This window comes from Diabrotica undecimpunctata, chromosome 4 (assembly GCF_040954645.1).
Source record: "Diabrotica undecimpunctata isolate CICGRU chromosome 4, icDiaUnde3, whole genome shotgun sequence".
In the NCBI taxonomy this organism is placed as follows: Eukaryota; Metazoa; Arthropoda; class Insecta; order Coleoptera; family Chrysomelidae; genus Diabrotica; species Diabrotica undecimpunctata.
The window spans coordinates 8,838,801-8,863,459 of record NC_092806.1 but is presented as its reverse complement, the minus strand read 5'-3'; the positions used below and the strand labels follow the sequence as shown (position 1 = coordinate 8,863,459).

Sequence of the window (24,659 nt, the reverse complement as noted above, 5' to 3'; positions counted from 1 at the left end):
ATATATATATATATATATAATAATAATAAATATTTTTTGATCGGCTTTGGATTGATTTATTCATTTACAAACGATGAATTAATAATATACTTTACTATAAAGAAATGTTTTAAAAAAATTCTAAATGTAAATATTTATTATCAACATTATCATCAATGGCGTGCAGCTCTTCGTGAGTCTTTGTCGCGTTTACTGTTTTATTCCAAATTTGTTGGTCCTTACCACTTATTCCCATTGTCTCACTCGCATTTTCTCCAGATCCTGTCTGAATGTATATTTCCACCTGTTTCTAGGTCAACCTACAGATCTTCTTATTGGTATTAAAATTCTATAATGGATCTTTTTAGTGTTAAGGGTTGGCACTACCTGTACATGACACGTGGGCCAAAGAGTCAACAAGTAGTTCATATTGTAACCAGACATTATTTTTTTAGATAGATTGATCTTTATTTAAATGGGAAACCTAATATACATACAATATTGATATAAGTAAACTATACATTTTTGATATGTTGTTTGAGCAACGTTTTAAATTTATTGAGAGTGTTACATTTACAATACATAAAAAATTCTACCCGTAGTAAGAGATGTACTAACTTAGTTTGTAGCATTTGAAAATTCTGTGGACATGACTATTTGCTAAAGCAAACGAAGATTGTTTTCCATGTATATTTGTTCCTATCGTACAAGTTTACATACCCGAAATATATTTCAATTCCTTCTTAAGTCGGCTCGAGTTAATATAAACCATTTTAGAATTGTTTATTATTTTACAGATGTGTACTTTCTCGGCATTGTCTTTTGATGTTTTATTCAAAGTCGCCTTACAATTTTTGTGCGTCATAGAAATAGGATATTTTGCGTTTTAATTCATGTCAAGTGTTTTGTTATTCCAAATTATGTGAATGAATTTTAAAAATAATTTGGTCATTCTCGCTAGGATCGCTACCAGAGGTAGTCGATTTTAGCTTGGGTCCAAATTTTTCATCAAATTTGTAATGTCCTTTTGTTCTTCGTCCTACGTTATGGAAAATAAGTTTAGTAGCGGTTAATAGTAGCAATTTAATATGTAATTGCAGTCCAATTCTACCTGTCCCAGTTTTTCTTAAGGAGAAAAGTTCCAAGTTTTGTGTCCAGTGCTTCTTCAACCTCGCTGTTCCTGTTTTGTTCCTGAAGCAGTTTTTTTGATTGTGTCCAGAGAGTTCAACCCCAGAAATTTTAGCAATAATCCCAGAAGTTTCAGTGCAAAATTTTATGTGAAAACTCAGGTAACATTTTGTGTTTAATTTTCAAAGGAAAGTAGACATTTTTTTCAAATAACAGTAATTGCTTTCATAACAATTTAAATAATGTAATATGTATTATATATTGTAAATCAAGGGTGTGGTTATGCTTTCAATTTATTTGTTCTTTGTCGTCAGTATAAATGTTGACATATGACAGCTAGCCTTAAATTTTCTATGACGTTTGTTTATTTTGTTTTTTTTAAGAGGTTAACTTTATAAAGTTTCATTTTAATTAAAAGATAGATCTTTGATTTTAATAATCTATTTCTGCCATAGTTATAAATAACTTAATAATAGTTTTAACAATCGTAACAATTTAACAGCGTTTCCCAATTGTAAACAGATAGGTCATATGTCTTTTTTATATTTTATTTTGGTATAAACCCATGTAATTTGTTTATCTGTTTGTGTAACTGTTTGTTTGAGACAAAAATAAATGTTTATTTATTTCTCTGAACCATTTTGTCTTTTATTTTAGAAAAATCTCCTAACCTTTTTTTGTGTTTACTTTTTTAGGAAGGAAGAGCCTTTTTCCTTCATCCAGCAAGTTTAGGATCCTTCGAGCAGGCGTCCTTTTTTTCTTAAATAGCTAGAAGTCTTTTTTGTTGTTCTATTTGTTCATTTTTCCCAGCAGATGCATGTAAGTAACCCCTTTGTTTAATTTTTTTGTAGTTGCCCCAACCCCCTTGCCATTTTCATATCCACGACCCCAGCTCTCCTAACCAACCCTGAGTGCCGTTCGCATACGTTTCGATTTATTTTGCTTGCCCTATCTCGACCCCCATATTTTCTGTCCCCAATTTTCTACCCCTTATAACCTTACCCTATGGTAGGCAAAATATATTTCGTTACAAGTTCAGCATAACATGTCCAACAAATTTTTTTTTCTATTTTGCGATTTATTGTTTATTGTAACGAAAATTTGTTTTCTAAATTGCCTACAATTTTTCGCAAACCTGAATAGAAAGCTCTTCAAATGCTTTAAAATTTAAATATATATTATTAATTACATTACACCATGTTTCAGAATTCTCAATATTTTAAATAATACTTGCAATGCTTTCAACAAAATACTCATTAAGACTGCTAGCTATTTCTACGTTGTTTGTTAACCGTTTTGGGCCTGTAGCAGTTTCAAAGATTACACACTTTGGCATCTTTCGGCTATTATCATTGATTAATTATTTTAAAGTTTGTGTTTTGGATTGTTTCTATATCTATAGCTTTAACATATTTAGGGAAGACTAGGAAGACTTAGGTCAAAAACTTAATTTTATTTTTTATACATAAATTATACAATTTGCAATTTAAAGATAATATGTAGTGCAAGTGAATTGTGTGATATTTAGCTAATCTTGCCATACTTTTTCATGCTTCCAAAATATTATTTAAAATGTTTAGATGTATTTCAATAAAATGGTGTAAAGTGTCTCACCGCTCCCTAAGTAAGGAAGCGTTGAGACAGGTTAGAGGAAGCATTGAGACATTGTAAACTTTTGGGAAATGTTTATTAATTATTGAAAAAATAAAAATATAAAGAAAGTTTACAACGCAAAATGTTCATTAATTATTAATTAACAACGAGAACTGTCTATTAATTAATAAAAAAATGCAAAAATTAACGAACATTGTGATCACAACGGAAGTCCAAGCCAAATGTCAGTGTAGATTTAACTCTTTCTGTTCCACCTACATTGTTTGGATACGGTAATTTCAAAATAATATCTTGTTCTCGAACTGAAGAAATATCTTCCATTGTCGGATAAATAAATTTCCCGGTGGATTCGTGACGACGTAGAAATTTAATTTCATATTCACTATCTGCCTCTGTTCGTATCAGAACCTATTTAATGCACAGCTGAAGTCTTTGTGTCAAATTTAACTAAAACGAAGTCTCCCACTTGGAGGGTCTTGACATCCTCATGAGCTTTAATTTGAAGCATTTCTCTTTCGTAGCTTTCAACATCTGAAATATCTTCGCTGCTTCCGCCTTACTCATTTCGTTCCTCTTCATCACTTTAAGAAGATTCTGGTAGACTTGAAGTTTTTGTGAAGATTTCTGTTTGTTTGAAAAAATATATTCATGCTTCAATGGAACAACCTTTTTTATCTTTCGAGCATTTGCTTTAGCCTCTACAGCGTCGTTTTCTGACATGTCGGTAAGAATTCTTGAATAACCCTGTTTTCGCTTTGTAATACGATTTCGTGGACCTACCTTCGGAAGCAGTCACAAAATTTCTGGACTAACAAAATTTTATTTAGTGTTGAGATTGTTCTCTTGTGCGTGGGCTTTTGACGTACAGGTTTTACACTCTAGGATGTTCACAGGGTTTGAAATTTCCTCTTCCACGCCAGTTTTCGGTAAAGATGATGCATTTTCTAGAATTGTAGGTACTTAATGTTTCCAGTGGTCGATGGGTCACTGCGTTAGACATAAAATCAATTTCACACATCACGATTGAAAGGGTAAATGCGGGTCACCGAAAAACCGGATACAATATTCTTGGGTGTGAAAGCTAATTCGAACGCTTGACTAGTTAAAGCAGCAATGTTGTAAATGGTCAAGGTTTGATCTCAATTTGAACCATACATATTGCACACTGAGAATTATAATAATTTTTAAAGGGGAAGTAAACGGAAACGTCCAAGGGCTGCATTTTATGACTGCAGTGTGCTCGAAACGTGAGCATCACAATTCCATTTTCTTTTGCTTTTTTAGAGACTCAACGGAAATATGGCTCTCGTGGTTATCATTTGAGATGTATATATACAGACGAATGCTGAGAATTCCATGGGTACAAAGAGTTACTAATGTTGAGGTACTTCGTCGCATGTGTAAACAAAAAGAATTACTAAGAATAATCAAAGAGAGACAAATGCAATACTTGGGTCATGTGTTGAGAGGCGAAAGATATAAAATACTTCAAGTTACACTGGAAGGAAAAGTACAGGGCAAAAGATCAGTAGAAAGATGCCACAACTCATGGCTGAAAGACCTGAGGAGATGGTTCGACCGCTCATCCGCAGAAATCTTTCGCGCAGCAGTTTCCAAAACTACAATTGCCATTTGGATCGCTAACCTTCGAAAGGAGACGGCGCCATGAGGAGAAGGTTATCCATTAGCAGCAATACTTTATTTTCCATTGAACAATCAGAATATTTTATGAAGTGGTTCAGAAAATAACAAAGTTTTTAAAAGACGTCCATCCACTGGGATGAGCAACATCAGCACTTCCTAGAAAACCACCACTTAACAAATAGTCCTTAAAATTTACTCTTGTAAAGATGAAAAATGATGAAATGAATCTCCTTCCAGCACTAATACCACAACAGGCAGTTACTAATATGCTTCGTTCTGCAGATGTCACGTTTCCAACTTGTTTAACACCCCTCGCTGCCAGAACTTTGGGGGATTTATGTACCGTTGTAAGCCCTGTCTCGTCAATGTTCCAGATCTGATGAGATTTAAACTTTTCGAGGTTTAGTACCGATTCTAAATTATTGAAGAACATAGTAACATTTATATAGTTGAATCTCGTATATCGTGACAAACTGGTTGACTCTGGAATCCTCAGCGATAATTCATGGTGGCGACGTATAAAACCGTGATACCAATTATAGCCAGCAATGGGTTTAATATTCAATATTTTAGGATATTTTTTATGGTTGGCCTTTGCAAATTGAAATGCAAATTAAGGTGCACATGAGATTGTTAAACCATGGTGCATTTGCGAAGCACGGATTAGATAATCCGATAGAAGAGCCTCTTCTTTATGAGTAAAGACTAGAGCAGTTTTAAAATCAGGTGAATAAGTAATGTTGTCGTAAAGGGCATGTAACTTCCTTTTTTGCACATATCTGTTAAGTATTTGCTTATCGATATCATATTTCCTGACAGTTACGCGTAATTTTGCTCGCCCAAGAACTTGCTCCACTGCGGTTTTCATAACGTCAAGAGGAGGAACTACCCGTTCTGTCTTTTTAATCCAAAAACGGGGCATATCATATCTGAAATAATATTATCATTTTAATCGGTTTAGCAGTTGTATGCCCATTTGCAGCAGTTTTCGTTAAAAATTCACGACTACTTAACAAACATTTTAATCTTCAAATGACGTCTAAAACTATCAATTAAATTTTACCGGAAACTGGTGCAAATGGGCATTAATCGTTTAAAAATACTAGTTATCCAGTGAATCAAGTGTTTAATCAGAATGTCTTATGTCTCCCTATATAGCATTTCATCAAATAATCTAACCTAAAATTTTTGTTAAAATATTTTATCTAATTTATCAGATAATTAAACAAATAATTCAAAACATACCTGAGGTCACAATATCTGAAGAATCCACTCGAATTTTCACTTAACCTTGCTACAAACTACAACGATATCACAATATTAAGATTTACTTCCGGCGTAACTTCTGCACGTGTACTAACAACAACGTTTTGCTAATCGTTGTCGCCGTTACGCTGACAGAGCAGGGAGAGACTTGACTTAAGTTATGAACCAGTAACCAACAGATGGCACTGTTTACCCGATTTTAGGAAATAAATCTCGTTTCTCCCTTATCTCAAGTCTCCCTAGTCTCCCCTACTACCTCCTTTGTATGTCTGTTTGTCATTTATATTGGTAAACAAATAAACATATAATGAAGATGTTGTTAGCTATTTGAATTCACAATAGGGTATATATGCATTTTTGAACCATTTTAATCCTGTAATGTGGTATTTAAAAATATTGCTACATTCCATGAAGCGCTCGATAGTATAAGTTAATTTTTTTTATTTGTAACCAGAATTAGTATACAAAACACTTAGTAAATTTAAGACAATCACATTTAACCACAAAAAAATGCTCATTGGATTTTAATTTTTTTAACATGTGATAAAATAAAATTTTAACATACAGAGTAAAAACATAAGGTTAAAATTTCACTATAGAGTAAAATTATAATGTTAAAATTTTACTCTAGAATGATAAAAATTTAACGGAGTAATTACTATTTTGTCGATGGCCCCACAAAACGTCTTTCAAAGACTTAATAATTTCAACTTCCAACTCTCTCGATGACTTAACACGCCACAAACGGTTTCAAGCACCGATATAACTGAAACTTCCACATTCGACATCCCCCAATGAATCTGTTGATAATTAAATTAGCAAATATAAAGAACAACGCAGTGAAGAAGTAATTAAATCAGATGTACTCGTTAAGTTTCGAAGGAATTGTCTAAAGTTTGTCGAAAGGGGAAGAACGGAATGAAGAATGAATACATTTTAAAGGAAAACCACGAGTTTTGAGTTGCTTAACTAATTTGGCGTAGACGATGTTAATGTTTATTTTCATTCGGCTGGAGAGTAATCGAAAATGAAGGCAATGGGGATTTAAATGTTAAAAATATTTAATTTTATTTAAAATATATCTGTGAAACTTTAAAGACAAGGATTTAGCTATTTGTTTGACGTGTGCTACAATATTGGTTAGTGAAAATTATTTAGATTTTAGTTTTGTTCTTATGTCTTTTGGGATTCTGTGCAGTGGTTTGACTTTTTTTATACTTAATTTTTACATTTACTATCACACATAAATACTTTTATTTAAAAAATCCTTTGTATTATAACTTATAGTCGGTTCGCTATAATTACGCGGGTTTCGGATTAACAAAATTATGCTAATGACTCATTGATAACCAGTTGCAGTAAACGACTTCCTAGAAAATTAGGTAAAAACTGCATTAATGGTCATATTTTAAAATACATTAAAATAACATTAGGGTAGGTATAAATTTGTTACAATATTGCAGTTGAATTGATTCTTTGCCAGTGTTGACATTGTTATGTTTGGTGGAAATATTTAAAAATGCCTAGACGTGTGTTAGATGTAGATAGTCTAATTTGTAGTTTACATAAGTATTTTACGGATGAAAAAGAAAATGGCGGTCCCTTAAAATCGGTAATGTCTGTTCAACAACGCGTATGTGATGCTCTAGGAATTAGTGAAAAAAAACTAAGAGGAGTATTACAAAATCGCAATAATGAACGGCCGAAAGAAGATCACCGAAAAACTCGCCTATTATTGAAAACGAAAGATATTCCAGATGGAAAAAAATTTGAAATTCGTGATACCATTTATCGAATGTGAGCCAACAAGGAACATGTGACCTTAAATACAATTCTCTCGGAATTAAAAGATAGAAAATTTGACGAAATTGGCAGAACAAGTCTATGGCAAGTGATACATAATTTGGGTTTCAAATTTCAAAAGGAGGATAACAGAAAAGCCCTTTGTGAAAGAAGTTCTGTTGTGCATAAAAGAATTAACTTTCTAAGAAAATATTCTAAATTAAAAGAAGAAAGGGCAAATTTTATATATTTAGACGAAACATGGATATTTTCTAGGCGTGCAACCAAGAGAATATGGCAAGATGATAACGTAAAGTCTATCAAACATACTGATGGAGAAGGGAAGCGACACATAATTTTACATGCAGGAGGGAAATCGGGTTTTATAGAAGGTGCTGATTTAATATTTTCATCTAAATCAAAATCAAGTGACTATCACGATAATATGAATACAGAAATGTTTGTAAAATGGTTACATTAAAAACTTCTCCCAGGTTTAAGTGAGCCCAGCGTAATTATTTTAGACAATGCACCTTACCATTCTAAAACCTAAAAAGAGATGGGAAGATGAAGTCGATGAGGATGCCAGGAACTGCCTGGGAACGCGTTCATGGAAAAGAACAGCGGTAAATAGAGATGGTTGGAGAAGCCTGTTGAAGGAGGCCAAGGCCCGATTTGGGCTGTAGCGCCATTGGATGGATGGACCTTACCATTCTGAAGTATTAAACAAAAGTCCAACGAATTCTTGGACTGTTAATAAAATTAAAGAATGGTTGACAAAGGAACATATACCATTTACACAACATATTTTATTTTAAAATCAGAATTATTATGCTTGGCAAATATCCACGCAAAACCAAAAACCTTTGTTGTGGATCAGATTATTGAAAGTTACGGTCATCAAGTTTTACGTCTGCCACCGTATCATTGCCAGTTTAATCCCATCGAATATATATGGGGAATAGAAAAACAATATTATGACAACCATATTGGGCCTAACGGTTATAGCGACGACGCAGTTCGGGAAACTTAGCGAAAGGCACTTTCAATTGTAACTCCAGAAGTGTGGTGCAACTGTATATTCAAGTGCGAGAAACTTATAGAAGATTGGTGGACTCGTGAAAATAAAATAAACGAAATAAGTCCAATCATAATAACAATTAATGGTGATGACAGTGATGATGATGACGATTATGATATTTTTGATGATAATGACTGATTTTCATTTTTGTTGGCAAGTTAAATTTTTTTATTTTTCATTAGAAATTCTTTCCATGGAACAAATATACATAGACCATATTTTCTGTGTGAAGTGTAATATAAAATTATTATTAGGTTTATATTAGCCATTAGACTCCATTAATGAAGTAATTCTCCTTATTATACTGTCAATTATATAAAAGATTTTCCATTATTATTTAATTAAAAAAAGTTATGGATTATGTTTCATTTCATTTGACCAGTTGATATTTCCCCAAAGAGCAGGTAATTAAAACTGGGTACTTACAATAAAATTTTTAATCCGAAACCTGCGTAAATATAGCGAACCGACTTTATTTATTTTTCTCGGCTAGTCTTTCGTGATATTTTTTTATTTACACAAATAATATACCCACATCAGCCACTAAGTATTATTACTGGGGGAACATGCACAGAGAGTAGTAAGATACATTGCCAACAAAAAATTACATTGTCAAATAAATCACTAAATTCGAAGAAAAATTGCAGGCGTTCTGTCTGTTTTGTTTAGCATTTGACGGGAGAGGGGATAACGTACTTGCGACAGCGGCTGTCTGTAGTTTACTGATGGTTGACGGCTTATAGTTTCTTTAGTTTATTCTGCGTATTTGTCCTGTAGACAGTTGGCTTTGTGCGAGTGTTCAGTGTTAAACTTCTTTTTATTTACTCAGTCAGGTTTGGGATCGTTAAATTCTAAATTGAAGTGAAAAATATTGGTCGAAAGAAACTCACACAACAAGGGAAAGTTCGTGCTTTAACGTTACTTGAGAAAGGGGACTGAAAATACCGTAGCAATTGATACTGGTGTTTTAAGAGAGGCAATTTATCAATTGAAACCATCGACTGCGTTGTTGTCTTCAGGGACTGTTCCGGAAAGAAAACCTGGTTCTGGAGCTCCTTCTGAACAACAGAACGACGAAATCATGACAAACTTGCACCCATAAGAAAAGTTTTTGATGAGTTTTTGAAAAAGTGCATAGCTTGCACTTTTGCTGTTGGAATATATTGCTGCATTGACGAGATGCTTGAATTTTTTCAGGGAAAACATGCTTTGTTGCTGTGGTAGTGGGGAAAATATTCCTTTAGATTTGCCACCTGTCCTAGCAGGTGTTCCTTAAAAGCCGCTGAAATTTAATTCGACAATGAATTCAAGTAATACTCTTTTTGTATATCTGTTATCCTTAGTTATGCTTTGTTGATGTGGTTGGGGTGAAAATATCTTCAGATTTTCCTCCAGTCCTAGCAGGTGTTCATTGAAAGCCGCTGAAATCTCATGCGGCAATTAATTCACGTAATACTCTTTTTGTATTTCTGTTAGCTTTGTAAAATCTTTGTAGTTACCTGCTTCCGCGCCAGTGGCGCGCACCCAGAAGGGGGGGGGGGGTTTGGGGGGTTAACCCCCCCCTCCAGGACCCTATTCCGACACTGTTACTCACACATTTTAAGGACTCAAAATGGAGGTAACATCATAAAAAAAGTTCTGGGACCAACCAAACACCCCCCCCCCAGAGGCAAATTCTAGGTGCGCTACTGTTCCGCGCGACATATCCACAAGTTTTTTTTATTGCAGTTTTCACCTTCTCTGGTACTTTAAATACAGTTACATTGCTACCTTGTAATGTCATATTTAAATTGTTCAATAAGTCAAAAGTATCTCAAAGATAGGGTACCTTGATTAAACAATTGACATCATAAAAACTGTCTTTAAATTAAAATATTGTATTTCTAGCCGTTGGTTGATGTTGCTATAAGAATATTGAAATTTCTTCCTTCAATTCAATAAGTCTTTTTAAAGCAATTCCTTTTGATAGCTAACGCACTTTGCAGTGTAAAAGAAGATGTTCATGTTGACTTTCCATTTCTTTGCACAAAGCAGACAATATTCTTGAGTTCAGTGGGCGAGATTTTATGAAGTTTATAAATTTTACACACTCTTGCAAAGATTCGGTTTAAAGCAGCGGTATTTTTTTGACAGCTAAAGTCTTTCTTTTGATGCTACAATGTACTCAAACACATTCTGGTGCTACGGCTTTGATCCTCGGAAAAAGTCCGGTACGAGCGCCTGTCATTGCCCGTGTTCCATCACTACTTAGTCCCACACATTTATTCGATTGTCATTAATGTAGCTATCAATCAGATAAAACATTTCTTCAGCCATTGTTCTTGTTGACAGAGATTTACAAAATATAAATTCTTCGTGAATATTATTTTCAAAATCGTATCTTACAAAACACATTAGATTAGCATTACCTGATATGTTTGTACTTCCATCAAGCAAGGAAAAATAATTACACTCCTTTAAGTGACCTATAATAATTGTTTATTCAATATTATCTACCATCTCCACAATCCCACGCTTCACTGTGTTATTTGATAGAGCCAGCGAATTCAATTGCTTTTTCATTGCTGCAACTATTAATTTCTCGGCAATTGTGTGAGGATAGGTTAGGTTTGTCTTGTTTAACTGCTCCCCACTATTTCAGGCAGAACAGAGTGGGTGGAAAGTGTGTTCCAATGGCTAATTTCATGGGTATATATTGCATGAATAATATATAATCAAATAAATGCCCTCGAAATAACTGAACTGAATAATAAATCTTGATAGTGTGCTTTAATTATTCTAAAAATGATCTTTTTGACGATGGGCACTGGGCAGCAAGACGTAATTTCTCGGTATAAAGCGGTATAAAAATATTCTCATATGTCGAAAAAGTTGGGAGCCATTTCTCATCACATGTGAAAAAAAAATACAAAACCATTTAAAAATATTCTAAAGTTTAACGAAAAATCTTAATGCATTTTTATTTAATCTACTAATATAATTTCTATACGTATAATAAAGTTACACCTCTTAAAGGCACATTCCTTTTTTATTGGTTTACCGCTTTATCAAATAATAGTTCAGCTTTACTCACACACCTTCAAAAAAACAATACATTCAACAGCTATTCGTTAGTGGTATGACTAGTAATACACAGTCGTTCCCAAAATAATTGATTTGCCAATAAAAATGTAAGAACTAGTTTTACTAATAAGACGAGTAACAAACCTGTCCCAAATTTATTCGAGTTTTGGGTGTTGTCGATTTATAATTGGTTATTATTGGAACGAATCACATTGGCAGTTATTTATTTTGGAACAAATTTTTGACAAATTTTGATTATTAAAATACACCTCACTATATATATATATATATATATATATATATATATATATATATATATATATATATATATATATATATATATATATATATATATATATATATATATATATATATATATATATATATAATATGTTAATAGTTTTTGGAAGTTAGTTGATTCGTCGGTGTCCTTAAAACTCGCTTTGAATCGATTATCAAATCATAACAATCTAAACAGTGGAATCGAATATTCATTTCTCACGTAATATGTTACTAGCCATATAAACTGCTAGACAAAATATACCGTTAATAAATTGTTTTTTCCGTAACTATCAAAATTCTTTATTGTAACGCATGTCCCTAAAGTTTTCGGCAAAAAATAAATATGTATTTTCTAATTGTAAATTAAGTTTATTTTATTAACTAAATATAGGAAATTAAGTCTACGTATTTAACGTTTATAATGTATTTTTATACAACAGAAAGACTTCCGTGATTTTCGATGGCACGTAAATTTGGTATTGCATGTGCAATAAGCCTTTGGACTGTTTCTAAGTCGATCTCACGAAATCTTTGCAAAATTCTTTACTTATGATCTTCATTTTGGGCTTCCCAACCATTATTATACATTATTCGACTCAAAACAGCCCAAAATTCTTTTACAGGCCTCGCCTGAGGCACCTTTAGAGGGTTGTCGCGCTTGGGAACAAAATTTATATTTTGTCGTTTTTTATAATCTGTCGTTTTCTTGGCGTAATGGCATGACGCTAGGTCGGGCCAAAATATGATTTCAACATTGGGGTGATGAGTATTTATAAATTAAACAAGAATAATTTCAACTTCCAACTCTCTTGATGACTTAACACGCCACAAACGGTTTCAAGCACCGATATAACTAAAACTTTCACATTTGACATTCCTGAATGAATCTGTTGATAATTAAATTAGCAAATAGGTATAAATAACAACGCATTGAAGAAGTAATTAAATCGGATGTACTATATAGTTGGAATGTATTGCTGCATTGACGAGATGCTTGAAGGTTTTCGAGGAAAATGTTGCTTTATGGTTTTATACCCAGTAAGCTGGCAAAATATGGGATAAAAATGTTCGCACTTGTTGATTCGCAAATTTTTTATACAACAAAGTTGGAAATATATGCTGGAAAGCAGCCAGAAGGCCCATTTGAGATAGATAATAATCCTAGTAGTGTGGTCAAACGTATGATAGAACCAATTGCCTATACTGGACGCAACATTACTTGCGACAACTGGTTTACGTCCATTTAACTGGCTACAGACTTGCTACATAATTATAGGATAACTCTAGTAGGAACCCTGATAAAAAATAAACCACAAAGTCCTCCTCTTTTTGTAGGTACAAAAGGAACACCACTAAACAGCAGCATTTTTGGTTATGGTAAAGACTGATTTTTACTATCATACGTTCCCAAGAAAAACAAAAATGTTCTGGTGTTATCTACTTTTCATGATGATGACACAATTGATGAAGAAACGGGTGAAAACTCTAAGCCGCAGGTTATAACCTTCTACAATACGACAAAGGAAGCAGTGGATGTTGTGGACCAGATAAAATGTAATTACTCCGTTTCTTGAATAAGTTGCCGGTGGTTACTTACAGTCTTTTTTTTACTGATGAATATTGAAGGAATAAATATAATACTAATACTAATTTAGAAAGCCGTAAATATCCAAGAGAAATTAGTACAGATCTCATCAGACCCCACCTGATAAGTCGTGCATCAATAACAACATTGCCAATATTATTACGACTTCAAATAAGACGCCAAGCAGGTCTTCCTGATGAAGAAACTTCAGTAACAACTGCAGAAACTAAAGATACAGTCAAATTTTTTTACTGTCCTCTACTGTCCTAGTGATTTTCAAACTACATAAATAGCCAATGAAAACGACATATGCGACAATGTTGTCGCACTTTTATTAAATTTTTAGTGAACGATCAAATCTTACCAAAAATAGAACAACCATAATGAAGTATCAAATTATAAGGTATTAATTTAAACAAATGTTATAAATTTCAAACATTTTAATTGAAATGATAAACTGAGTCACTGCACAACAAGAAAAGTAACTACTAACAATAACGAAGAAAAGTTTAAAAAAAAACTAAAAATATGTACATAGTTATGATAAACCCATAAATTAGAACTGGAAAAGATACAATAATGGTAACAAAATAAAAATAATTCAAAATAGATTTTCGAAATGGAACCCTGCAGCCTGTACACATTTTTGTTGCCGAATTGTTAATTAACGTATTGAATTACGGATACTCTGGGGATCGTTTCTAATAGTATTACAACAATGTATAATTCTATCAATTAATTGTTGTCGGTTATTAATATTCACTGCGTAAACTAGTTGCTTCAATCGTCCCCAAATATGGTAAGCAACGGGATTGAAATCAGGGGATCTTGAAGGCCACGAAATAGGACCTGCACGTCCTATCCACCTGTTGCCATAAACATTATTGAGATGTTGTCTCACTGCCAGTAAAAAGTGTGGGGGTGCCCCATCATGCTGAAAATACATCCCTCGGATAGCAACGTTCGCGTTGGCAAGCAAATTCGGCAAAATATTTTGTAGAAAGTTCAAATAGACCTGCCCTGTTAAAGGACCATCAAAAAAGTGAGGACCTACTAATTGGTTATTTATGACACCAATCCACACGTTAACCGAAAACCTTAACTGAGAACGACGTTCTCGAATAGCATGGGGATTTTCTTCTGCCCACACATGTGAATTTCGTGAATTATTTATCCCGTCTCTGGTAAATTGGGCTTCATCTGTAAATAGTGTCCTGTATAGCGTTGGTCGATTATTGTTAATCCATCTACAAAATTCCAACCTATCGATCTCATCTCCAGCATGTAGTCGCTGAACCATTTGAATGTGATATGGGTATAGATTATTTTATTGTAAGACTCTACTTACTTTTGATTGAGTAACATTAAGTTCTCGACTTACTTGTCTAGTGCTTATTATAGGGTTCATAGTAACGGCGTCCATAATGTCATCTTCCTGCGCTTCATCTACATGTCGCTCTGTTGTTCCACTAGAAAAGTGCCATTTTCTCGCAAATAATTAAAAACTGACCCAAATGTTGGATGACTGGGAGTTCGACGATTAGGATATCTCCTGCGATATTCTCTACTAGCAGCCCTACCATTCCCATTACAGAATCCATAAACAAATATTATGTCTGCATATTCTGTGGTCGAAAACTGATGTGGCATTTTGAACTAAAGTAACAAAAGCTCTACCAAAACTAACACAATGTACTTAACGTAGATATGAGAGAAGAAATATGTATTCTTGTACACATAAATAACAATTGAAAATGACAATAATGACAATGGGTATAAAATATCAAGAAACGTCAAACGGTCAACGCCAACCTTCATTTTAAACTTTTTTAGATTTATTTTTATTTAGTACAGTTGATGCAATGTATTATTATTTGACATAAAATTTTAATCATTTACAATTAACAAAAACTAACACATACAAGAGGTTTGACTTTTTAATCAATTTAATTTATTATTTATCGAAAATAATGCCCCAATACGATCTATGAGTAAAAATTTAAAATTGAAAAACAATTGATTCTATCGTAGAGATAATACAAAGTGACAGTAAACATGTTAATTTTCTACGTATTAGATTATGTTGTAGGAACTCATTTTAATTAAAATGTAATTTTGAACTTGAAATTTATAACATTTGTTTAAATTAATACCTTATAATTTGATACTTCATTATGGTTGTTCTATTTTTGGTAAGATTTGATCGTTCACTAAAAATTTAATAAAAGTGCGACAACATTGTCGCATATGTCGTTTTCATTGGCTATTTATGTAGTTTGAAAATCACTTATTGCACTTTAAAAAAAATTTATACAGGGTGTAATATTTAATATGAATCCCTAAATTAATTTTTCCAAAGCCAGTCCTGGAATTTTTTAGTTTAGCTAATACCAGTCGAATGCTTGATAGTAGTGTACTGTATCATGCAAAAATTTAAAAAATTAAATGAGCCGTATAAACACTACAGTAAAATGAAATAAATGGTCAATTACACAAATCACCCTGTTAATTAATAAAGAAGAGGAGTTGACATTTTTTAGTGGCCACATGATATGCTCCCTGAGGGACTCTACATATGGTAGAAGTATGTAAAGTTCCTCATGACTCACCCTGTATATGCATTATTTCATTAATATATGTATTTAAAAAGTACATACATTCATGTTATTTATCACTAATAAAATTTTTAAAGAACCAGCAACCGACTAAGTTTCGTTAATTATTGAATATCCTAATAAAATATAACTAAATGAGAAGAAAATGGCCACTGAGCGCAGCGCTCGTAGGCGAACAATCGCGTCATTTCCTGATACGCGAACAATGACGGGTTAAAATTCCTTGGACTTCAAAAATCCCAAACGAAGAAGTTTTAAGATGAATTTGGATATGGCAGAAAGATCATAAACACAATTAAAATAAGAAAAAACATCGTATCTAAGCCACATACTTCGAAACGATAAATACTCTCTGCAATACGTCATCTTGCAAGGAAGCGAAGAGGACAGAAAAGGCTTGGGAAGAAAGAAGAAATCTTGGCTGAGGAATATCATAGATTGGACTAACCTCAGTGTGGAACAGACATTTTAAAAATACGTCAGATAATTTATTATTAACAATTTAATTGTTTAAATTATTGTATCTGCTAAACTATTAGAGATATTTAATTTTACCAAAAGGAAAATTGTCTCTTTAAAAAAAAATAAACAAAATGGCGTTTGGTAAACTTTGATGCGATTGTTAGAATTGTTAGTTAAAAATGTAATTTTCATTACAATCAATACTTGTGGCTTAGTCCCATACAAACATAACATTTAATTGACGCATGTCACAAGAATACAGTTTTAATAAAGTATTTACAAACTAAAATTTTTTAGTCAACAAATCCCTCAATCCATTCTCGATTATGAGCTTTGCTTTGATGTAATAATTACCAATAAAGTCAATACAACTATAATTTATTTGCACTATATTTAACATACTAAAAGCACATACTAAACAATGCAAATCTAATTAAAGCGTTCATCTAAAACATTTTAAGTCAATTATTTATTCCATAAAAGCATTATTTTTGATTTACTAATGCATCTTTTGTTATAATGTGAGCTTTAACAATAATGTATTGACATCGAAACAACAAAAGACCTACATAAATTTAATAGAAAAATAGATCAAACGACCAGTTTTTATATATAAATCAAACAACTATGCCGATACAAGAGATTTATATGGGCAATAATTATATAGTGATTATGTAAGATAAATTGCAAAAACACTAAATTGCGTGTAGAGAAGTATTAAAACACACTACTAGAATAAATATCCAAAATAACACCTAAACCTGCATAACAACAGAAAGCGATATGGCACAGAAGATTTCAAGGGTACGACCCTGTCCAAGAGAGCCATAATAATCTGAAGCGAGCTTCTGGGTATAGGGGTATAGGAGCAAAACCAGCAATCTCCATATTTTCCTCAAATTAAGTTATTGCCCAAGATGCGAAGATTATCGTACTATAAGCTTCGTGTGAAAGTCAAATTTCCCCCAACCAGTTCGGGTTTACGAATGCTGTTGCTCCTAGAGAGGCTTTGTTCTCAGCACAAGTCTTATTCCAGAGATGCAGAGACGTCAACTGCGACATATATGCATATCTGGTTGATTACGAGAAAGCGTTTAATCTAGTACAGCCGGCAAGATGATGCAAATACTAAAAAAAGCAGGAATGAACAACCAAGATCTGAAAATAATTAGAAATCTTTACTGGAATAAGACAGCAAATCTCAGAGTTAAAGGTGAACACACTGACTATGTGAAAATCATGCGTAGAGTGAGGCAAGGCTGTATTTTGTCTCCTCTAATCTTCAATCTGTACTCTAAAAGCATATTTATCGAAGCTTTCCACGAAACTGAAAAAGGTATTCTAATAAATGGTTACCGGCTAAACAACATCAGATATGTAGATGACACCATAGTATTTACAGATAACTTAGAAAACCTACAAGTTCTTATGAACAAAATCACGTATTATAGTCAACAATATGGACTCAATATAAACGTTAAGAAGACAAAGCTTATGATAATTAGCAAGAAAAGGATAACAGAAGGTCAACTCTACATCAACCAATCCCCTGTAGAAATAGTCACGCACTACAACTACCAAGGCACCATAATTAATGAAGAATGGAGCAACAACCAGGAGATTAGAGCACGCATTGGAAAAGCTAGATCCACCTTCAATCGGGGCCTTCTTCAAGAGTCACAACCTCTCTCTTAATACAAAAGTAAGAATGCTGCGATGCTACGTCTTCTCTGTCCTTTTTTATTATGTTCATTGGGAAGATAACATTAATATTAATTATCTGCCCATAGAGTTTATTGACTTACCTACCACTGTGAAAGTCCAGTGCGCACATAATGCTGATGATAATTATATTACTATTTAAAAAAATAGTGGTGAAAAAACGCACAATTACGTTAGTAGGTTTTTTATATTAATTAATTTACTATTTCAGAACAGCAGCATGTTTGTTTAGAAAACGCAGTGCAAAATTTTGAGGCTCTTAATGAGTTTTCAGTCGACAAAAATAAAATTACGAATAATAGTGAACTTGATGATGAAGAAGAGTCTCTCTATTCTCCTAATTCCGATTCAGTGGAAAATTCTTTAAGTGATTAAGTCTCCTACCAGAATAATGTTACCAACTCAGAAGAAAACAACTTTGAAGATAACAATAATTTAAACATAACTGTTTCACAATGGGTCCAATCTCAAAATAAACGAAAAAAGGGAACACGGTGAAAAATATCTCGGTAGAAGAAAGATGGACGGCAAAAAATATGTTGTATGAAACCGTCATATAATTGCAAACTGAGTGCAAAGAAAACTGCATTGTGAAAATGTAGGTTGTTTAGCTAACAGCAAAGAGCAAAAATATTCTCCAAATTTTGGAAAATTGCGTCAAGATAAACCAGTGCCCAGCTTTCATCGTCTATTTGTTGTCCCTGGTTGTCATTCCAGACTATTTTGCATCTTGTGAGAAGTATCTGTGTTATTTTTAAGTGTTTTGAGTACAGTTTCAACGCCAAAACTTTTAAAGGAGATATAGTATACAGTGAAAATCAGAAAAGAAAAGCCTTTCTTTCATCCAGCAGGAAGATTCTTGGCAACCGTTACGTCTTAGCAACTTGAGTGAACTTGTTTAAGATGTTAGGGATGCCTGATGCTTTTGTTCGTATTGTGTATGATAAGTTTTTCTTTTTAATTTTCATCTTTACAACGTCCAGAAGCACGTCCATTTTTCATCGTCATTAGGACTTTTTTTTATTGTACTTCATTTATGAAATCTTTAGCGAGCTTAAATACGTCATTTTTTTACACTGAATTATTATTTATCTTACGATTATGATCTACAATGAAAATCAGCGCAATATTCATATAGTACAGATATTTCTACTTACGAATAATATTCTAGCAATATTTGAGAAGCATTAATTTTATTATGTTTACGTGTCTCTTAATTAGTGCCATCAAATTTCAGGAAATTATAATCCCGCAGTCCAAATGAATTTTATGTAGGTAATAAACTATGCGCTTTGTTTTAATACGACAGTTGTGGATAACTTGAAGAATATGTTTTTGTGTAGAACCGGGGGAGTAGCCGTAGAAATGATTAATTATGGCCCTGACAAACTATTTCAGCTGTTGGCTTATAAATTTAATTTATTCTTGAGATGCGAAGAGCTAACCAGAATGGAAAACTACATATCATTATGTCAGAAATATTGACAAGAGAAAAGTCAGCAGAAAAGATTGTAAGAATTACCGAGGGCTTAGTGTAATCAACTAAATCTGTAGGATGTACGGGAAGATAACTAAAAGCCAAATTGAATATTGTTGGGAAGAGTTGAAGATCATAGTGGTTTCCAAAATAAACTCTAAAGAAAAGCGTTTTGAACACAGAAAGAGCTTTTAGTTATCTTGTCGTATATACTACAGATTTAGTTTATTACACTAAGCCGTATACATTCCAGGTTCGACTCCGCGTTGAATAATTTTGGTTTTGATGTTTGAAGTAAACTATCACTGAAATATGCTTTACAAGAACTATTATTAGTTTTATTAGAATCAGCGTTATGAGAGGGTCGTATTATTTAGTTGTTCATAATGGTATATCATGTTCATAATCGTGTATCATAATGGTGTACAAGAGATACCTCTAGAAATAATCAAAACGATCGAAAATATCTACCAAAACAACACAATAAAAGTAAAAGTAGAAGAAGAACTAACCGACACTATTAAAGCTGGCAATGGGATAAGAGAGGAGATTCCCTGAGTCCTCTATTGTTCAACCTGATTATTTATGAAATAATGAATGGGATAAAAGATAAAAGTACAGATATACGATGTAGATACAAGGTGGAGAACATCAAGAACTGGGTAAGAAATAGAAGAGTAGAATGGAACGATCATATAAGCCGAATGACAACAAATAGAGTAGTAAAGACGGTAAGAGACGGTTCCCCAATAGAAAGACGATCAGTAGGAAGACCACGAAAACAACTTACTGGAAGCACATTAAAAACAGACGGATAACAACAATGATATGGAGAACGTAATGCAAAGACTAAATAAATGCTGTCATGAATACAGACTAATTATGAATTTGAAAAAACTAAATGGATGATCATGACTAAATCAACAAATGCAAACATCCAATTTAAACTTAAAAAGTTTCCTTGTTGTCGGGATATAAAGTTAGGAGGACTACGCCTAAGGATGCTTCAGTGTTACCTATTCAGTATTCAATGTCAAACGCACAAGAATAGGAAATGAAGCTGAAATAATAATATGGACTATTAAAAGAAAAAACCTTGAGTACTTAGGCCATGTGATGAGAGGGCAAAGATTATTGTAGCTTATTATGCAAGGCAAAATTCGAGGAAAGCGAAATGTGGGAAGACGAAGAATATCGTGGCTTAAGAACTTGAGGGAATGGTTTGAATGCAGTAGTAAAATATATTGTGTTTTATGAATTACACACTTTTTTGTCTGTGAATAAAACCTTATATTGGTCATTTTGTTTTTTAAGGGATCAGATTCAGAAGCATTCCGATTGGGATGGATATTTAAGTGAACAAGAAGAAAGTTCTAGTAAATATTTAAATCAACTTTAAAAGGAAGTTTAATAAAACTGGCAAAACCAACATTGTAATGGTACTTCCCAGACTCAAAGTATATGCTGAAGATGATGCAATTCCCTACACCAAACTGGTTTCTGATGATAATAATGAAAATATTGTGGTAAATACCAATAAGCAAATAGAAAAGCCCGCCCGAATTACGACCGCGAAAAAAAAACAGTTGAGTATTTTTCCTAAAAATTTTAGATTATTCGATGTATTTACATATATTCTCTTCTGATGTACAAAATACTCCACGTGTATACTTATGTTATAATTTGATGCGCTTGTAGTTAAATGTTAAACTACTTTACCGACGATCTTTGTATACTAACATACTAAATCCATGTAGAAATCCTGCATATTCCGGGCAAACGGAATATGTTATCAAGAATGCAATTTACGTAATAGTTTTCAACATGTGTCAACAAAGATTTGTAACGTCATGTCAATCTAAAAAAAGCATAGCACAATGTTCCTCCCATATTGTCCAAATTTATGTAACAAATTAAGTTAATTAAATTAACACATATAATAAATAAATCAAAAATAAAATATATTACTCAGTGAACTTTTTCTGTTTCTTTATAGGGGGGATCTGGAATCTTCAAAAGCATCTCACTCCAGGACGCCGCCTGACTGACCTTAGTGCAGGATTCGTTCTTCGTACTCCCAGCGATAGTTCCCGAGGTACTTTAAAATGCCCTCTCGTCGCCGAGTCTACACCGAACGCCTATCTACTAAACCAGACCCTCCTCTGTCATCCAGCGATCCGGAAGCGGAATAACCACTGTAAGGTCGGCATCACTTCCGAAGCACTACCTTCATTCATTCATTCTCCATTCATCCACATCCACACTCCATTTATCAGCAAGGATGCTCCCGGTCTCGTTCCAGGTAGCGCGTACAAGACCTTCTTCGATCCTAGTAAAGCATCCCTACCAGATGGGCATTTCCTCCTTCCCCACAGTCTGGCCCACTTTTCTAGCTTCAACTTCCAGCATCTTTCCCTCTTACCTTTGCCATTGGTTTATCTGTCTTTCTTCCTCTTCCTTTTTCTTGATCACTGCACGGATATAGTTGTGTATGCTAGTCCAACCTGTTTTATTTATTTTTAATCATTCTCTCAATTATTTCTCCCACTATAACAAAATTCACACCTGTCTCTCTTTCCATTCTGTTCCTTCCTACTATCCATCTGTTGTAATTTACCATCGTCCACAGTTATAGGCATTCATCTATGTCAGCCTTTCCGCATTTAGAGAGGTAGGCCCTAAAACAGCCGTGTCCTGTGAGCACTTGCATTAAGAAATAATCCAGTCGCCTGTGGCCATAGTCCACCCAATCTCTTATGTTCAGGATCAGCATCTTTGTCTACTGTGCCACATCCTCCGTGTTGTTCCATTCTTCTTGCCATCTTTCAATTGACTACTCAGTGAATTAATAAAGAAATATTGAATAATATTCTACGTAAGAAATTAGTTAAGTTAAGATCAGGTGTTCAGTATCAGTTCAGATCAGTAAGAAAATAATATCTTTTTTTAGTGTCATCTCTGTTACGAAGATTAAAACCATCATGGTCACTTTACCTTTCGAAGTAGTTGTTTTGAAGAGTTGACCTACAACCATTCTCTTATATTCCTCAAACAAGAACGTCTTTTACTACATTCATTTTCCTATAATTTGCATGTGATTACACAGATCTGCGACCAAAAAATTGTATAATGGACTTTCATATTGTTGCTGATTTCGGGAAAAATAGTGAAAAAATTCCATCACGTACAGTTATTTCCCAAAATAATGTAATAAAGAGTAATTAGGAAAAAATCAGCAGTATTTTCATGTCAGGACTTGTTCTTGCCGTACCCTCTACCCATGTACTTGCTTACTTGCTGCGCCTTTTTTCAAGTCAGTGCCTATGTGTCGCGCTGTCCCTTTCCCCGCCATTAACAAGCAGTGAGCCTCTAAATACTGTCGTACAGTTCACAGCAGCTCTTCACTCGGTGCAGTTCACGTGTTGTTACTAGTGCTTTAAAGTAGTGATTGTTTTCTTGTGTTGTATAGACGTTAAAAATCAACGAAGAAACGTTTCCGATTGAAAAAGTATATTTCGCTTATTTTGATATAAAGTTAGGTGAACAAGCTAAGCCTTGGGCCCCACACAAATTTTGTTCAGTGTGTGTTGAAGAACTAAGACAATGGTTTTAAGGTAAAAAGCAGTCCTACCGTTTTGGAATACTAATGGTTTGGAGAGAGCCATCATAGTGATGATTGCTATTTTTTTTCTTGGAACGTACGAGGTTTTAATTTGAGAAACAAAAAGGATGATTCTTAGCCTAATATTCAATCAACCACTCGCCCTGTCCCTCATGGACCTGAAGTGTCAATACCCTCTCCTCCAGATGCTTGACATTATAATCACGAGCCATTGGATTATTAAGGTGATAGTGAAGAATGCAGTTATTGCTACGATCCTAGCACAACCAATCCCATTCCATTATCACAATTTGAACTGAACGATTTAGTAAGAGACCTAGGCCTTTCTAAAGAATCGGCCGAAGTTTGATTGATGTAGGGAAACGGAATTTGTATATTTCTTCTTCCAGGAAGATGACCTGGTATTTTGGAGTGATGTTCCTGGACTTATGGCATATCTCAAGCTAGAATGAGTAAAGACTTTTAATTGATTCTTTAAAAAGAAACCTTAAAGCAGTACTTCTACACAATGGCAATAAGTATGCTACTATACCAGTCAACCACTCGGTTTACTTGAATCTATTGACAACCGGACATTATTGGATGCCATCTGAAACTGTACTCAGATTAACAACGCGTACAATGCCGTCAGTTAAGAAGGATATTGTCAAATTAATTGAAATTTTCAACCTACTCAACTAATGAGACAGTCTCAAATAGAATACCGTTAGCCCGTTTTTCTATAAGAATTCCGTGGGATATGAAAGACAAGAAAAAGAACAGCGTCGAAATCTCGGCATGGCGTCACATTTCAGAAAAAAAGTCGTCGGGGGTAGCCGGTGATTAATATTTCGACGAGATCCACGGTGGTGAAATGCCAGTTTAGTGAAAATTGTAACAACTGTGTTAGTATAAAAAAACACGATTAGCACAATCAAGGGCGTTTTAATTAGAAGTTATATAATGCCGAGAGGAGCGTGGTATCAGTTCTTTTATGTATTTAATACGATTGGCAATTTATGGGTAGAAAAATTAGCTCGAGTGAGCGCAATCGCCCAATCCGACTAAACATGACGATTGGACGAGACACTTTGACAAAAGTGACTAGATCAGGCAGCAATACGGCTTTTAAGAGCTCCAATCTTGTCCAATCAGACCAAACATAACGATTGGACGAGATTCTTTGACAAAAGTGACTAGATTACCCAGCAATACGACTGTCAAGAGCTCCAGTCTTATCGAATCAGACCAGTAGATCAAACATGTTGATCAGACGAAAGAATCTTTCATCTAAGTGACTAGATCAGCCAGCAATACGGCTGCCAAGAGCTCTAATCTTGTTGAATCAGACCAAACAT

The 24,659-nt window shown here is 33.7% G+C and overlaps 1 protein-coding gene and 1 long non-coding RNA gene across 2 annotated transcripts in view; one reads left to right on the top strand and one right to left on the bottom strand.

The window, feature by feature from the left end:
- The window catches only part of sNPF (short neuropeptide F precursor), a 185,734-nt gene that overhangs the window by 121,062 nt on the left and 40,013 nt on the right, over positions 1-24,659 (bottom strand). The gene's annotated exons all lie outside the window — the stretch shown is intronic.
- LOC140438106 (uncharacterized) lies at positions 929-23,160 on the top strand. Its single transcript, XR_011950438.1, has 3 exons — positions 929-1,268; positions 1,803-1,926; positions 21,697-23,160. It is a non-coding gene; the product is annotated as an uncharacterized lncRNA (long non-coding RNA).